Raw genomic sequence first — 18,931 nt, forward strand, 5'->3', positions numbered from 1 at the left:
ATTTTGATTTCGAAAGGTATGTTTTTGAAAATTATTTTTTATGTACGCGCGCTGATGTATAGAAATGTGCAAGCCCATTTATCTGCATCCCTTTGTGAATTTTTTCTACGAGCGCGGTCTCTGGTCGGAATTAACAAATAAAGGGATAGTATCTGACGTTGATGGAGGAACTTTTATCCCCATCTATATATAAATTTTATATATATACATTTTATATATATATATATAAATGTATGTAGGCGGGTAAAGAACAAAGAGTGTTAATGGCAGCCCGGTCTTTTCGAAAGACAGAAGATGGAGCGTTTCCAAAATCCCTCGAGGCTGAGCCCTGGCCGATAAACAATTTTCCATGGTCACTACGGCCTCTATTTAGTCGAAGGCTAGGCTCGCCGTACTCCCTGGCTCTTGGACCCTCGTCAAAAGCTTAGGAACATCCGTCAGCCTTTAGCTTGTCGACCGGGACGAGTGACGGGAAGAGAGAAAAAAAAATACGTCTTATACGGTAGGAACAAAATCGTGTCCGGCTTTGACGTTTTTACGAGCACGTCCAGCGTCTTCGTTAATTACGAGGTTTGCTCGTGGCCTCGGCAGAGAAACGCAGAAAAAGATTCAAAAATAATTTTCGAGGCAGCGCCCGAAGAAACGAGAGATTAATGGAAACAGGCTGGTTGAAAGTTTCGACCGTTGCTCGAGGAAAAGTTGCCGTAGGAGTTTTCCCCCGGTAGCGTTACAAAGCTGCCGTCGAATAAATAAGAATCCTTCTCGGCGTGCTCGCTTATCCGCGCCGATCTCCCACCCTTCGACAAAAAAATTTAATTTCTCGCGAAGAAAAGGGCCGGCAAATATCTCACTGGTTCGCCGAAACTGGCGGTGAAATAAAGGGGCCAGCGAAAGCCGCGGGAAACGGGAAAAGTTAACCAGTTCCGTTTTATTTTAAGCCCAACTTTACCCACTCTCTTGGTCCGTAGCTAATCCCCGCCACCATAATTTTATTTCTCGAGTCCGTTCTAAAAGCGGCTCCCAGCGGAGGAAATCGTGCTAGGTGAAAGGCGACGAGCGACCTTAGGCGAGAATCGTCTAGTTTAACCCTCCACTGGCTAGAGGATATAGGAGACACGAGGCCTTCGTAACCCGCCATCGAATCTATCCCGAGGGCCAATATCGTAAAGAGAACGCGTCCCGTCGCTTCGACTTGCCGGGATTTTTCGCGAAGCCGGCCAGGGTTTAGGCCTCGTTCACAGCCCGTCGAAGTTCCAGGCTTTTCCCGGCATGAATCTTATCTACGTGCCGCAGGCGCGCCACCCCATCCTCCGTTTGCCGCTCCCGGACTGCCTAGCCTCGCGGCTCCTTATTTCCCCAGCAGCCACGATCGACCCCGTTTCAGCTTGGCATCTCGCATCTATCGGCTTCCACGTTTCATTTCGTCAAGTCGATCCGAAGCGTTTTCGTCGATTCTGTACTTTTCGCGCCACCCCTCCCGCAACATCGCCGATAAGTATATCGAGGAAGCTGGGCCGAACAGTGAGTCGCGCACGCGTCTCCCATATTCTGCTGCACCGGTTTCTCGATGTTCGCCCGTTTCTTCGTTTCGCGGGAATCTTCATTTCCTCCGTACCCTTCCGATTTCTTCTCTCTATTCTTCCCGAACGATCGGCTGCCAGGGAACGCCTCACTTTTCGAATAGAACCCTGGATCTTTTACCGTTCCGCCAGTCGGGCTTCGCTGACTCCTCGTTTCGACGTTTCACGAGACTCTCGGGGCCATTCGATTTCGTGACAGCTCGTCGACGAAACGGCCATTCCCATCCGCTCTGTAATTCGATTGAGATGTATGAAGATACTTGGCAAGATTTTTAACCGATAGGATTGCAAAGAAGAAACAGCGAAAGGACCAGGGGAGGCGCGTTGCCTGTCTTTTCAAGTTTTCAAAATCTTCGTCCTTCCTTCCTTTCCATCCACCTTCATTTTGCAAGCGTTCGCAAAGCGTTTCGAGAAGTCTTCCCGCTACGAATTCTACTCTCTCATTCTGCTTTCCTCTTAACTCCCCTTTTCTTCTCGTTCCTCTTTCCACGTCTGCAATCTTCTATGCCTAGCACCTCCTAGCGATTCGGCCCTTCACGCTTTCTGATCCTCCGTTTGCTCTGCTCGAGCTTTCCACTCGACAATGGAAGGTAGAATCGAGACTCGGCATCGAGGCTCAATCAACAATGCCTTACTTCCAGCCTGCGGATATATACGTTATATTCCGACGGCGAGCGGTTCTCTCTCTCTCTCTATAGCTTAGTAGGCGCTTCTATAGAAAAGGGGCTGGCATCATCGTCGATTCCTACCGGCAACCACGATTATGCTTCTCTCCCCCTATGGATCTGTGAAACGTGCGAATGTCGAGACGAACGCTCATAGCCACCACGAGACTAAGCCAGAGAAATCGGTGAAAAGAGAGGGAAAGACAGGTGAATCGCGGTACGTGCAGTTAGCGGAAGCTTTGAGCAATCATATGCGACGCTGCCACAGGATCTCGTTCGCAATTTAAGGGCCCGCCGCAAGAGAAATAGGATTTGTCCGATTCGTTCGTGGCTGGTTTACAAGCGTTGCATTCAGTCGGTATAGCCTTTCATCTGAATGCTACCAGCAATGAGATTGCCCAGCGCGTTTCGTCTCCGCAGCGACGCGCGACCGCAAGAGACAACCATGTCCGGTCTTTCATTTGTCAGAGTGCCGATAGTTTCGTGGATCCTCCGACTCTCATCACCGTCGTTTCCTCAGTCTCGTTTCGTGTCTCTCGTATAGCCATTGCAGACGAAACCGGATGTGATTTTGCCCGTTACGTTGTCTTAAACCTTGTCACAGGGAAAATAGAGTATCTGAAAAGCATTCGATTTGGTCGGAATCGGCTGTGCGGTTAATCGACAGGAAGGTTCCACGATCTCGATCTCCGGGATAGTCCATTGTAGCGTGGAATTGGGATTTAGTCGTGGGACGCGTTGAAGGGGCTGAATAATACCGTTCGACGTTCCGTGGACGTTTTGTATCGAAACGCGAGAGAGTTTGCTTCTTTTGTGTATACTGGGATTTTCGTTTGACAAAACTCTCGGTTATTCTTGCGACGGATTCTTGCGAAAAGGGCGTTTCTCGCCCGGGGACGATTCAGCTACCGATTCTGTTCCTCGAGTTTCGCCTGGTTCCAGGAGTTCCGCATTTCTGGCCGATCAACGTCTCGCATTGTGCTGGCGCAAGCTGCCGCTGTTTTCTCGGCTACAAAGCGGTAGAATTTATTAGCCTGTGTAGCTCGTTGATTAGGCGCAGATAGTCAGTCCACGGTAATACCACGGTGGAAGTTAGTACACAGGATTCCTGGGTAGCCTGTGAATTCCTGCGGGAGCGTGTATTGCATTCAATACTTAGAGACGTGGAATGAGATGCACGTGAGTGACGGCCGCTCCGTAGGATTCTCCGAACACTTTGGACAGCCGTGGCTTGGCCGCAGGCTGTTAGACTGCTGCCTGGAGACACGCGGATTCCCCCGGTAATCGGAAACTCTTCGAAGCCGCGATAAATCACCGTTATTAACGCAACCGTGTAACGCGAGAAGGCTTCGCCGCGCCAAGTTAATCGAACCCCTGTCGCGTCTCGCGCTGGAAACGCAACCTCTCGTTCCGAACGTTCGTTATCCTGGTTGACGTCAGCAAAGATTCACGAGGTCAGGGGAAAAGACGTCTCTCGTGGATCCAGGTTGCCAGGTATGGTCGCGTTTCATCGGGGTTGACGGGGATCCGCGTTGGCAGGGATCCGAAGAGCGTTTCTCAACGTCACGATCGAACGCGTCGTGTCTGTCGACCCAGAATACCTATGTACCATCGGCGTGATCGAAACGCGAGACGTATTCTACGTACACGCAATTGAATAGGTTGCCGGGGAAACCGTATACCACGTTGAAATAAAGCGCCTACGGTTTATCGTGTGTCAGCCCAGAAAATCGACAACGAGGAACGCGATCGAACCAGCTTCACCGATTCCTTTCTCATGTTTCGCGCTTTAGCGTCAATTAGATCGCAATTTCTCTCGGCGTCGCATCTACCTGCGCAATTTTCCATTCGCTTTGAGACTCGATCGTCCGCGCGTTCCCCTCTGTTTCGCCCAACGGCAATCGTAAGCTGCGGATTAGCCGAGGTGGGAAAACGTCTCCGCGAATCGATTCCGCAGTTCGTATGCAGCGATTCTCGACACGGGGGTTTGCCACGCGGATCCTCGTCGCGTTCCCGTCGGTATGGATCGCACGAGCATTTTTCAACGTCACGCCCGAGAGGCAGCCAGTCCATCCTCGACGAATATAGGCGTCGTTATTGCCGCAGACTCGTGGAATCGACTGCATCTGCAACGGCTGCGCCGTTTTCCGCGGGTGAACCGCGATTGAATACAAAACGTCGATGCCGATGGTACGTGGGTGATTTGACAGCGCGCCACGCTGCGCCGACCAGAGAGGGAGGGAAAATGGTATCCGAAGGGAAACGATGGAACGACGTGGATCGGCATAAAGAGCCTCCGGGGTTTCGGATGCTCCGTCAGGGTGAACCTTCTCGCGCCGTTTCACCTTCCTCTCTTCCTTCGCGTTCCATCCTTTTGAAACGCGAGAGCAAAAGAGCCGGATGAAAGACGCGAGAAACCGGGCATTTTTCATCCATGACCAACCCGTCTCGAGTGTTCCACGACTTAACCAATAAACCGTGCTACTCGTCGAATCGACTTTGAACGTAGGTGCGATTCGTTCTCTTTCGTATAACGTTCGATCAGTTGTCAGCCGAAATCTGTTTACCGACGTTGCGATACGCAGTTGGAAGACGAATAGCTTCGTCGAACGACTGCTGCTGAACTGCGTTCCTACCAGACGAAATTTTCGGAAATTGGTGATTACGTGTCGTTTAATTCGAACGTGGAACATGGAAGCGTCACGTAATGACATTTAACAAACACGTACTTACGTTATGGTCATATCACGCACGAGCATCACTGGGTCGATAGTTCGTTATAAACCGAGCGCACACGCGATGTATCTCCCGTGATCGTTGGTCAAGGATTTTATTAAAAATGGCCGATTGAGCGGTCAGCAAATCGGCAACGTTTTGCAGCCGTTATTTCGAATTAATTTGAGTGGTCTCTTTGTACCGTGGCCCCATTGCACGCATCGTTATATCCGCTGATCCCCTCGATCCACCCTTCCCCAAACAACATTACACGTTTTACTCATTACATACAGCGTTTGCCTGCAATTACTCGCGCCACGATGTACCCAGTCCGATTAACCGTCGTAATAAAGCTGACCATCGAGGATCCTTCATTCCCGAGGACGGAAAGCTTGCAATGGTCAAACGAGCGGCTGGGGGGTGGTATCCCTTGATCGCTACAGCGGAAAAATCGCATCAAAGCCGCGGGCGCGTTCGAAAATTCGAGGCCACGGATAACAGCGTCTAAAGAGGAAGAGCGTACCTTGATCCATTGTCCAATTTACCGCGTACAATGGAGTTCCTCGATAGCGTGTTATATCGGAATTTTCAGGCATTTGCTCGAGACCCTGAACGATTATCCCTCAAGGTGATAGGTAATCACAGGCGTAAACAGTATCAGCCATTTAAATCAGAAATAATAGACGGGAATCGATGCTGGTTCGCCGAAAGCGAAGCATAACGGAATTCTCTGATTCTCAAACGACTGTCTAGAATTCTAGAAGAAGAAGCTCGTAGCAGCATCGGAACGGAATAAAGGGAAAATTCGTGGAGCACGAGGGAACACGACTACGAAGGAGACAGGCTGGAAGATACGTAGGACGCGCATCGCCGTCGTCGAGAGAAGCCGGACGAGGTAGTTATTCAAACTATTCGAGTAGCAAGGAATTTCCTGCAGCCTGTTACTATCCCTCTGCCCCGTCCAAGAGGCTCCCGCACCATGGTGGCGGCGGGAAGAAGAGAGGATGGCGTACACGTCTATACCGTTCGTTCGTGCCATAGTTTCCCGTTGTAACCGCGATCGAACGTCCGCGCCACCCCTTGCGGCGTTCCTCGCGCCAACCAAACCCTTCACCCCTCCCGAGGAGCATTGTGGCCCGTGCAATTTGTCTTCGCGTCGATGAATGGAATTACGTGGCCTCGAATCGCCGCCAGCAGCACGATTAAACACCGGAACGGTGCCGGATTGACAACCGGTGCACCCAGCAATAGCGACCGCAACTTTATTCACCACGAAGACAATGCGCGTGGGGTGTGAAGGGAAGGGTAGAGAGACGTCTCTTTACCCCTCGTCCGTCCTTCGTCCTCGGTGCCAAACGGAGGAAACGTTATTGGTCGTTCAGTCGGTATATCGGTCCCTAATGAAAAATTAAGGGAGCCACTCGCCGTTTACACCGGCCTTGATCGTCCATTGCTTTTTACGAGCTCTCGGAATTGCATGGCGCGGCGCGTTTCTCCGCTCGTTGCCGTGTAACGCGAGCTCGATCGCTATTAGCGTTTACGAAATTCACCGAGCGTCCTTCGTTCTAGTTCTTCGCTTCTTTTTCTCTTTTTTTTTTTCCCCCTATGATATTCTCATGTATGGGAGAACTGCGCGTGAAACAGCTTCGTTCTTTAGAACAATTGGTTTTCTCGCGACTAGAAATGGCCATAGAATTCTTGAAAGTGCCAGTCTAGCCATTCTACCCGTATAAATATACCCGTCTGACCCGAGCTTCGTGGTCGTCGTGTTCGAGGCTGGGAACTCGCCAAGGAAAGTTATCGCTGAGCCCACTAGCACAGCCCACGGACGAAACGCAACATTCTTTGTCTTACTCTCCTCCTTCTTTTCTTCGTCGTAACGTCACAGATTTACTTGTTACATTCTCCTGACTGTTCCCTTGTCACCCAAGAAGGCTCCCCTAGTCTCCTCCGTACAATCAATCATGCTACTTCTTTTCGCCATTCTCTTTCTCTTGAGTTTTATATATTCGCGCGTCTAAGAGTCTCCGTGAAATTGAAGTTGCATAAGATATCCATCTCGATATCGATTCTCTTCTAATTTAACAGTATCGTCGATGATCGTCTTTACTTACGTTCATGGTGGATTGTTAGGTGCAGGAACAGCTCAACCCGGGCCGTGCGAACCGCTTTCGAATTCCTTCCACGATCGAGACGTCGTCGCGAAATTATTTCCCGAGCATGTAGGAAGCGTTCCGGTGGACGATAAACGCTCGGTAAGAAATGGATACCGGTTGTTCGCGGCGACAGGTAAATCCTGGCAGTGCACGGACGTTCCCACTGGTAGTCGCATTATACAGGCAAAGTACGTAGTCGTCGTCGATATTGGCGACACGAACGGCAGTCGTAAAAGATTCTCTGGTGCAAGCGGAGCAGCGAAATCCTCTCTCGTGATCGGAATAACTAGTCCCGTCTGAACACGGCCGATCGAGTGTGCGTAAATGGGACCCGCGAGGCCGAAGAAAAGTTTCCAACGTAGCGCTGGAATATAAGGTAAGGGACAAAGAGGGAGAAGACACGTTTCAAGTGGCGATCGAGTAGCGCCGAGTCTGATTTCCAAGCGATGCTATGAATTTTATTATGAGCAGCCTCTCCGGTTCCTCCTCGTCCCTTCTCTCTTTCTCTTACGAACACAGCCACGAAGGAAACGTTGGTTCACCTCTCCTACCGACTAATCGAATTCGAGACAATGAGTCTTCGGGGACAAAGATGTCTGAGCCAGAACGATTCTTCATGACTCTCGGTGCTTTGCAGCTTTCTTCGTAGCCTGAACCGCTACGTTGACGCGATAAAGCGACAAAGTCAAGGGAATGGAGTCGCTGCTTTTCCATATTCATCGTGGCTAACAGATATTTGTTTGTGCCTAGTAGCAGAGTCGTTAATCCCTGGCTAATCGAGGGAATTCCATCGGCACGTATAGAGGATCGTGAACAACCTGGTTGGGACTTTGGACGATATTGCCACTAGACGAAAAACGAATGACGGGAGCACCGATGCTGGCGACGAATTTTCAACAAGGCATCCACCGGGAATTCAATATTTGCGTTCGGTTCTTCGAACGTGTGCCTAGCAAAAGGCTAACGTAAATTCCCGATTGAAATTTTAATCAAGTGCCGGGTCATAATTCGATGGATATTTTCAGTTAAAACTGATGCGCTGATTTTCCTGTCCGGAGCCGGGCCAACGGTCCTTTGTCCTTCTTTGCCCCTCTGCCTCTCCACTGATACGCCATTCGTTCACGTTAATTGGATTAGCGCGTTAATTTTCAGCAGTTTGTTTTAATCTACCGGTGGATTCGTATGCAGATTAGCGCGGCTATCTTTCGAACGGCGGCCTCGAAGTCGATTATTCGTCAATTAGCAGCGTCCACAGGGATCGAAGACGGAACCGTCTCGTGCAGATCCTACGCGTTAGATACGGTGTCCCAAACAACTTTATCGCACGTGGAATATCTCGTTTATTTTTGATAATATTAAAAAATGTTTCAGGGACATAATTTGACGCGAATAGTTTTCCCATAGGTGAACGCATAGAGGACGTGCGAGAGTCACTAGTTTCTTTTTTAACGTAATTATACATTTTTCAGCGCGTTACTCGATTCAGTTGAACACTTTGTGCAAAAAGTATTAACCAATTTACGTAGAAAAGCTATTAGTTTAGCAGATATTTCGCAGTCAATGTAAGCACAAGAATATCGCTTCGCATCCTCCCTTGCCTTTCATACGTTAAATTTGATAAATTAACCCTTTGCACTCGAGAGTGAAGAACCCGGATGATTTAGCGTATACGTAACGTGTGTCTTACAGATAGCGTAAAATAATTTTATATACAAATTAAATTATCATACAAAAACATTATATTCTAATAATTTATCTGTATTTACATCTTTGAAAATATCATTTTGCAATATTAATTTCTGTATTTTTTTGTATGATAATTTATAAGGAATTCGCCAAGATGCGTTCTTGAATATAATTGATCTTATTTTGCAACAGTTCAAAATCAAGTTTATCTTCATTTCAGCTAATTTCACATCCGAAAACCATTTTTTTAGGGTTTCTAAACTATAATACTTTTACCATCGTTTACTTTGATCGTCGAATCCGAACTAACGTTGTCAGTACCATAGTTTCGGAGGCATATGGGATTAAATATTTTATCTCCATTTTAAAATCTAACACTTTACGCTTCCTGACAAACAACACAAAGAGCTAAGGAACCAATTTACGAACCAATATTGCACTCTCGTCAATTGGAGATGTCGAAACGTAGCATAAACAGGGACTGTCGCCTCTCGCTCGCCACTAGAGTTGCAGCACGGAACGACGTGGTAACTGAGAGTCGCCTCTCGAGTGCAAAGGGCTAAAGTTAAAATGCTAAATTGTTTCTCGACGTAAGTAAGTCGAGATTTCATGGCCTGGATTGTCGCTACTCATACTGTTAACACTGATACGTTTAACATTGCTTCGTTCAACGCTGATCGAGGCATCCGGAAAAGATCCAGAAGAAATAGAATTCCAACGTTTCGCCAGCATCACAGTTGGTTTCATCAGAGTGTCGTATTCATATATTTAATATAGATCTGTTTGTATTATAATGATGGTCAGAATGACGAGGAATATCGGTTGAGAATTCCCGATCGGCGATCGAGATGACGTGGATTTCCGGATTCGGTAATCAGCTAACAACATCTTTAATTGATCAACTGATCATGAACAATCCGAGAATTCGCGTCATCTCGATTACGGATCCGATATTCATCAACCGATAGTCCTCGTCATCCTGACCACTCTACCGATACAAACAGATCTATATTAAAGAGCGTTTTTCCGGACACCCTGATGAAACCAAGTGCAATTCTGGCGAAACGTTGACATCATTTTCCTTTCTTTCACGGATACGGTTTCTCATAGCGTTAAATGTATCAGTAAATATTAAGAATATCAAGAAAGATATAACTCTGTCTGAAGAAACATCTTCGTATGTACGCGTTCGTCTACTAATTACGTCAAATTATGCCACCCTCGAAACCATTCAACTTATTCGTGAAATACTTTTCAATATTATCAAAAACGATATTATCAAAAAGCGAGGTATTCCAGATGGTAAAGTTAGACGGAGCACGCTGTATATCTCGTAAAGTATCTAAAATCTATCAGGGCATGTTTTATTCGTGCTAGCGTCAGTAGTTCAACAGCCGTGATCGCTTGACACACTGGAGTCGAGCAATTTCGATGTAATTTTAATGCGATTTTAAGGTTACAAGATTTTGCAATTAAGGCAAGCACAGTTCAAAAAGTTTCATCTAATATCCGAAATAGCCCGAAACAGATTCCTGCGAATTGTCACGTACAATAATATAAATTTAATACTGTACATTCAATGTTATTAATTTACAATCTTGATCATAAGCAGATAACTGTTTTCCCAAATCGTTCGTTTCTTGTTCCGTTGTTTTACCGTGCTCTGTCAACGGATCCATTGGAACCAATGCAAAAGATTCTTCTTCTCGTTGGTTCAGAATTATCGTTGAGTGGTCTATCTAGCCTTTTGCTATGTAGCCATAGAAAACGCAAGTGGGAATACGCCAGTGGTCGTTAATGGGCTAATAATATATGCATCAGAAACGAGCACTCGTGCGAAGAATTCCATCGAACTCCTACTCGGGTTATGAACGATTGATATGCAGCAACGTCAGGAAGAGTAGTAGTCACGTTATCTAGGTTAAACGTCCATCGTTCGCCGGGGGATCTTATTTTCTAGAATGCCACACTGCGCAGAAGGGCTGAAGTAGAGGAGGAGGAGGATGTAATAACGCAAAGAGCATCTACGAAGAGTGGTCTTCAGGTGCTCGACTCCTCTTCCTCGCTCCTCCCTTTGAGCATTGATTTTCCTTGGACTGGCTGGGTGATCCTTATTGCGACTCGAGCTCGTAAACCGAAATGGCGAAGGTCATGCGTCGAACTAACCCTCGTCTTCTATCGCCCAATAACTTGCGCAACCGTCTCGTCTCAGTTTCCACGCAATTGCGAACCCTTTAATTCTATTACCGAACATCTACAGTTACCCTTTAATAAGCCACCGCGTACTGGTTCAGGAGGAATCGAAAGGTCGAGGAAGCAGACGGTCGAGAAATCACGCTTTCGCTCGTCCTCTTTCTCCCTTCTCTCTATCGCGTACCGTTGCCTTATGGAGTCGATAATAGAGTAGGAAAGCGGGGGAGTGAATGGACTGGAGTCGAGGGAGAGAGATGCCGAGGTTGGCGAGAGGTTCGAGAAACGAGCAGGCAACGTCCTCCACCGCTAAAGGGCCGGGTGCAAATGGGCGCTCGTTCGCGAGGAATACGCCGAGAGAGAAAAGTCGGGAAGAGGAAACGAGCGGACAGATAGAGACACAGAGGCGAGCTAGAGAAAACGGGATACCTTTATTACCGAATAGGAAGAGAGAGAGAGAGAGAGAGAGAGAGAGAGAGAAAGAGAAAGCGAATTGCCGGGGGAAATAGAAGTGACTGGTTCTCTCGTGGTCGTCTTCTTGGACGATGGCAAAGTGCCAGAGGGTGATCGGATAAAAGGGAAAATACCGTACGGATACGCGAAAACCTATGGGACAGGGAATCCGCGGGACCCGTGAAACGACACTGGCTACGGGCCATTCTCGATGCAAAATAAAGCATTACGAAACGACGACTGAACGCGGTGTACATGGAGGTTTCCCTCTACACAGCCTGTACTTGCGGATAATCGTGGCTTTGCCGTGTTAAACAGGAACACGCGAACCTACGATATTGAAACGTTCGATATCGTGAATTTGATATTTCCCGATAAGCCCGCAGCTCGTTCGTGTTCGCTAGTCCCGGGGATATTTCTGTCGCTTGTTCTCGCGACACCGGCCGCTGGTGTTCGGTTCGGCGACCGGTCCACGGTATCCACCGTTTGCGTACAATGGAATTGTTTCGAATTCGAGAGCCAGGAACGAAACCGGCGTTTTGTAAAGCGGCCGAAGAAACGATAGAAAAGTTTCGAATATCGGCGAAATCCCTTGGCTGCTTCAACGGTGATGCGAATTTGTTACACGCACCCGAGCGTGATTTCCATTCATTCTATAGGGAGTTCGATTCACCGGGGAGAGAACAAATTCTGGAGTTGCGACGTTGCTTAGCGAAGTGATTTCGCGAACTTGGATCGATGAATACCACGCTCACTGATCTCCCTCGAACTTCTCAGCTTTACTCGGTGTTTAGTCGATGACCGAGTAATTTCAGTGGGAGCCTCGCGTTCGGCGAACCCGATCGCAGTACACCTCTCGTATTCACATACGGAACTGTTCCACTCCGTAGTTGAGTTTCTCTTATTTAGAATCGTACGTAGAGTCAAACGTGACAGATTTCCCAGTTCCGAAGCAGCTTCTATCTTCTATTCGATTCCTCTGAAATCAGTTATCATTCTCAAAATATTTCCACCCGAGTTTAGAGCAGAAGAACCTATCAAACTGGTGTGTAGAGGTAGACGGAAAGAGAAGAAGAGAGACGAGAAGTTAGCGCGAAGAAGGATGGAACGGAGAAATGGAAGCGGGCTCGGTATGCTGAACGTCGAACGAGAGCCAGATGACTTTAGAGCGAGCTTATTCGGGAATGGAATAGGTCTAGATTCTAGATCGAAGCTGAGATTGAGCAGGGTGATCGATGAATGGAAGGTAGGTTGGCTTTTCGGGATCGACCGTTAGGAGATTGACCCCTGTCAGGGGTTTCTATTACGACGTTCTTGGATTCTTGGGGTATAAAAGCTATATAGGCGCGCCTGCCGAACATCGTCCTTCCCCTTTCTTTCTCTCCATACCTTTTTTCTGGGTCTGCCTCCTTTTTGCTCTTCCTCGTTCTTTATAAGCTACACCTCAAAGAAGGCGAACGAGTGGATCGATTTTCGTTCGCTGATTTTCACGCCCTCTATTGACAATTAGAAACCAGGTTCGTGCAACACGTCGCAAGAACCGTAATTTTTTCGCTCAGGTAAAGTGCAAAAAAAGAAGGGCAGCCATGGGCCAGCGAGTCGGGTGGACATGGAGAATTTTGATAGGGTTCCTCGCGCTATCCGGATTTTGTTAATCGAGTCATCGATTGCTTCGACGTCGAAGACAGTATCGCGCTTAAATATTGATTTTCGATACAGCCGCTCTAACGAATGTTCCAAAGTTCTGCATCGGTGATTTGTTGGAAAGGTGGCGGTTGGAATCGGCGAAAAGGCCGATCTTCTATTCTCTGTTTCTTCGAATGATTGAAAATTTCATTGAGTAAGAAATTGCTTCTTATTCGATAAAACATCGTCAAAATATATTAACTATTGACGCGACGATATTCTAAGATAAATAATATGAGAGTAATTGCATTATCGCAGTCTCGATACGTTATAAATAATACGATTGCGGTTAAATTAATTTCCTCCCAATGAATAATCAATTACTTTTCTCATTTGGTGAATAGACCAAACGCGGATAAATAGATTATCTGGTCTAAAAGTAACCGTGTAATATCCTCCTGGGTGAATGCTTAATCGACATTACCGAACATCGTCGGTGAAACTCACCGGTTTTCTTTCTCTGCCATTAGTCGATACTCGCGTGGCCGAAAGTTGCGCCGCTAATAAATTTCGAATCCTGAAATTGAAACTTTATACGCGAATAAAACAGTAGCAACGCTCGATGATTTACTCCGTGGCCTCGGTCCGGACGCAGTTTTACCGAGTTCTCTGAATATTCTCGATGCGCGCTCCAGGGGCGGGATATATTTGCCTTTATGGACTTCGCGGTCCCGTCTCCTCGAGATTGAATAACTTCCGTTATTTCGTGGTACACGAAAGTCTGTGGATCTTATCGTGGTTGATGATGCATATCGAATAGTTTTTGGAAGACAAAAGTTGGCGAATCTTTCGGCTGCAGCGATTGCTCGGCATTTCTCACAATCACGGCACGTCCACGTGTAATTAGGCGAGCGGAATGACGATCGGCGATCGTAAAATACGTCATCGATCAAATATTACAGGGTGTAAAAAAATAAACATAGTCCAAAGACGAGCCAGAAATTGGGTATATCTTATTGTTTCTTCATTTTGCAGCCCGATGGTAGTTTTACGATGCAAACCAGCTTCGAACCTCCTTGGCCCTCTGATTACCGTGTCTGACCCATTTCGCGGTTATACTACAGTAGAAGCACGCGCTTAAGATGTTGCCGGTGCTCGTAAAATATTCAATAAGCGAGATTACTCGGTGTAACGATTTTACGGGTATTCCGGAATCTTCTCGAGCCACGATCGCTCGATTACACGAGTAGTACGGTTACAGCATCCACATTGGCTGACGTGTTAGGTCTGTGAACGGAGGTACTTTTTATCGACTGAATAATTTGTCCTTAGTCGTGCACGTACAATCATTAAGTGTATTAATGGCAAGATTATTGGATCAATAACAGGTAAATATTCTTGGAAATAATTTAATTTCTAGGTATGTTGTTTCTTAGCTATTTTCGTCCGCGGTAACATTTCTACCGTATATCGATTCGTTGGTAAAGAGATAATGGATAAATTGATTTATCGGCCAAAGATAAAGTCATCGAAGAACAGAGAGCAAAGGACAACGGCTGCGAAGTAAGTTTCCGTTACTTAAGTAGGCCATCGGCCTAGAAAATCTGTTTTGCCAAGGAATCCGGTGAGAGCCCTAGTTTATTGCACCACGAGATTGCGAGTGCCGGCAGCGTGTGACAAAGAGCTCGCATTCGCTTTACGTACACTCGAGAATTGTACAAATTCACCACCCTTGCCTTTCGCTGTTCTAACCGTTATACGATTCATCTGAAACGTCAAATCGCCCTTCTTCGCTGAGCAATCCCTGACGTTCCAAATTCGAACGTCTCAACATCATCTGTCACTTTCTTTTTTCAACTTCTTATTCAGCGAAGAACGCGAGTAAATGGAAGAGTTTGCGCGGAAGATCGCGCGTGGCGGCGGCGCGTATTTCCGACTTAACTTACGACTGCCACTTTTTTCCTTCCGTCACACTTAGCAGCCGTAGCTTAAGCCTCACTTTCGAAATTGCATGGCACACAGCAGCGGCAGTGGGGGAGAATAGTAGCGGCAGTGGCGAGGTAAACGGGGCGCGCGCGATGTGCCGCTCGAACGAGCCGGCTGCGGCCGAGGTTTCCTAAAACGCTCCCGGGGATGGAATGAGTTTTCCGGACGATTTAGTCAGGTATTTATTTGGTCCTCCCTCACCGGCATCTTCGCGGTTCTCGCTCCAGGGACCATCTTCTGGGAAATGCCCGACATAATGTAGCTTCACCGAGGTAGTCGCGCTCTTTCTCTTCTACGGTTCACACTACGGCCCTTTTATTGTTCTTCCCAGTGTCTTTGGTCCCGCATCCTACCTAAACTGTCGCCCTCTTTCCCCGTCGTTGATTCGTTCTCCCGGAATGGGATCCGTTCCCAGCGGTTGCTGGAGGAGAAGTGGAGAAGAAAGAAGGGTGGCGCGCAAGACGGAGGACGAAGAGGTGGCGACGCGAGGGAATGTCGTGCAAATTGCCGGGCGCCGCATCATCCCCCGGGGATCACGTGGCAGCTTCTCGCTCCCGAAGAAACGATCCCCGTATCGCGTCCCGTGAATTTCTATTTATCCTAGCGGCAAAGTCACGTCCCCGCGGCCAACGAGAGAGACAGAAAGCGATCGTAACACCTGGCAATTTACGACCGGATGCTGCTTACTGTCGCATCGTGTCGAACGGGACCGTGGCCACCGACTGTATCTGAATTTTGTCGCGCTACCCCGAGGGGCTTAGCGAGAATCAACGCGAGAAGGGCTCGCGGATCGCGGGAAAAATTTCAGCGGCGCGCATCGAACATGCCCGCGGACGTTATCGAATTTTGTCAGTGCCGCGTGTGTGAAATATTATTTCACCAAAGATAAACGAAGCGTCGCGCCGTCCATTGCCGCAGGAATTTAACGCGCAGTCACCCTTTACCTGTTTCCCTCCCTCCACAATACGCTCTCAGCCAGCGTGTCTCTCCGCTTCCTCAGGAATCCGATAAATAATTCTCGTCGATTTCACATTAAATATGCCGTTTCGCGAGATTAAATTGTCATCTGTCGCGAAATTACGCGTGAATATTTATGTCGCGGCACCGATGTCCACCTTTCAAATCAGTGGCTACCGTCAAGGGATAGGTGTATCGAAGCCGAGCCGTGCAATCTCGATTTCCGTAATACCGACGTGAAACGAGAAGCAAAGGCTGAAGCGAGGATGAAACAGCGAGAGGACGGGAAAGAAGAAAGGGAGAAAAGCCGAATTGGCCGGCGAGAAGAAAAAAACTACGTCAGGGGAAACGGCAGGCAGCAATATCGTCGATCGTCGAGCCTAAAGTAACATCGGCCAGCCGTTTCTTTCTCTCGGCTCAGGCGCTGACTCGCTATAGAAGCCGGGTGCAATCGATAGGACAGTCATCCCTGCCTCGGTTCTCGCCATCCACCCCTACTTAGTCGTTCTCTCTTTTCTACCTCTTTCGCGTGGCTCGGTGTACGGCGGCCCAGCTACGATTACGAAGATTAATCATCGGCGGATTTTAATATCGCCGCTGGTATCTATATCGAGTCGGGACCGACGCGCAGGGCAGAGAGAAAGGGAGAAGCTCTACGGAGCGATCGGCACACTCTGTAATTTATTAATTCGCTCGGACGCCGTAACGGCCGACCAATAATTCTAATTTGACCGGCAGCTAAGCGCTTTTCGATTCGACAAGAAGCCACGGAAAATTGAATCGGTATCCCATAGCCTTACGTAAGTCGACGAGGCCAGGCTTAAAGGGGTTGGACCGGTATTAGCGTCGACTCGAGGGGCTGCAGAAGAGCGTACACGTACCCTTTGCAGCCTTGCGAACCCTCCGCGTGCAGTCACGTTCCGAACTGCTCCGTTAGACCGGGGACCGAGTTTCATTAACGTCACGTGTACTGTCAGAAATAGTCCCTGGGGAATACCACGAACGTGTACACACTGAGAGAGGAACCAGCCAGGGAGAGAGAGAAGAGTGTCCCCGTTTCGCGACAGTTCTGACAGATGCTTAATATCACCGATGCCTCCGACTAATACCTTGGATTACCCAACGTTAGAGACCTCCGAGAGGTTGATCTGCGGATCTGCTTTTACCCTTTAATTGCTCGTATCTCGGTCCTGGTCGTCATCGGCGTCTCGATTTTTCTTCCTTTTTCTCTCTACCCTTCTTTGTTCTTTTCGTTTTCATCGATATAAATTTGAACACACCGGACAATATAACAACTATAAAATCATCGGACAAGATTTTATTGACACTGTGGACTCGTGAATTTCGATTGGAAACTGTTTATTTTCGGCCGAACGAAAAATTTTCATTAAACATTCATATTTCCAAGCAAACGCCGACCGTTAATGTTTTACGCTCGACGAATCGATCGACGTTAACGAGGCCAATAATATAACGAAAAAGGGGAGGAGGGGCGAGTAACGTTGCGCGTGTTCCAATATCGGCGGGGTTGTGTGTTTCTTTTGGAATTTCGCGTGAGCGCGTGTACCGTCGCCTGACAGGATCCGGAAATTGAAATAAACAGCGACGAGGGAAGTTTACGTGCCATCCGTTCGTTCGTATAAATGTGTCGAGTGTTTCGCCCGCTGGAAACCGAGAGAATTCGAGCACCGTCGCGCAGAATTGTTCCGAATTCTAATGAATTTTGCGACATCGTAAATCTTACGCCGCCCTTACGCAACGATCAACTGTTTCGTCCGAACAACTTATGGTAAACTTGCGTGCCGAAACTTCCGAAATCTGCACGAAACTTACTCCAATCCAACGTTGTACGACGACAGACAGATGAAACAATTTCTTCTACGAGAAGAAATTATTGTTACTTTGTACAGCAATATATGTTAACGATCAATACCAAAATCATGTCCAAATTTCCTCGAACAATAGCAGACACCAAAGCTGATAGGTTTACGCAACGTGTTTATAATCAGGAAATCAAATGCTGCATAAATATAGATTACACGTTAAACATGTGTAGATACATGATATGGGAGAATTATCGCCACGCTCGAAGGCTTTATAAATTTGCCATTAGAACCAAACGAATAACGTTTACCGAACAATTTGCTGTTGTAACGCGCCAAAAAGATTGAATCTTCTTGAACGAAAATCATTTAATCTACCTTGGAAACCAAATCGCTACCGTTTTATCATATACTCCCGAACAAGTCGAACGAAAATCATTTACAAAACTAATAACTGTGTTTTCACAGATGAACCGATCGATTATCGACGATTTAATAAATAGCGGAGACTGTCTTTCGATAATGAACGAACGACGCCGTTCGTCTATTTGATTTCTCGATTATAGCAACACAGGGGAACAGGTGTTCGATCTAAATTCCACGCAAGAAGAATCCAACCAGCGCAGCGTTTGCTTCCATTGTCGATCGTGGCCGTCTCGAGCGTGGATCGCTAGCTCTCGTAGAAAATGCGATACGATGCTCGTTGAGGGGCGAGGGGGCTTATCGGAGGGCCGTGGAATTCGAAATTATTGGCTCGGTGTTCATCGAGCCCTGTTCCCATTTCCCCCGTCGACGACGATGGCTCAGGTGCGTCGCCTGCGGTATCACAGCCTCGAGACGAGCCCGAAACACCGCGACGCTCATGAATATCGATCGTGCGGGTCGATTAAAATGCCACGACCCGCGGTGTTGCTTGTCACTGTTCGTTGGACAAATCCGTGGAAACGAAACGATCCGTCGAATTTCGTTCGATTTTGAACGAAACGACGACCAACCATTTGTTCCTCATTCAAATATGTTTAAAACGTATATTTTAATCTGAAATTATATGTGTCGTGGCACTCGGCAACAATGTATATCATTGAAGCGAAGTG

General features: G+C 47.5%; 1 protein-coding gene across 2 annotated transcripts in view; it reads left to right on the top strand.

The window, feature by feature from the left end:
- The window catches only part of Tmtc2 (Transmembrane O-mannosyltransferase targeting cadherins 2), a 215,086-nt gene that overhangs the window by 106,986 nt on the left and 89,169 nt on the right, over positions 1-18,931 (top strand). The gene's annotated exons all lie outside the window — the stretch shown is intronic.

The sequence above is a fragment of the Bombus flavifrons genome, chromosome 7, assembly GCF_040668555.2.
Source record: "Bombus flavifrons isolate JBK064 chromosome 7, iyBomFlav1_principal, whole genome shotgun sequence".
Taxonomy (NCBI): domain Eukaryota; kingdom Metazoa; phylum Arthropoda; class Insecta; order Hymenoptera; family Apidae; genus Bombus; species Bombus flavifrons.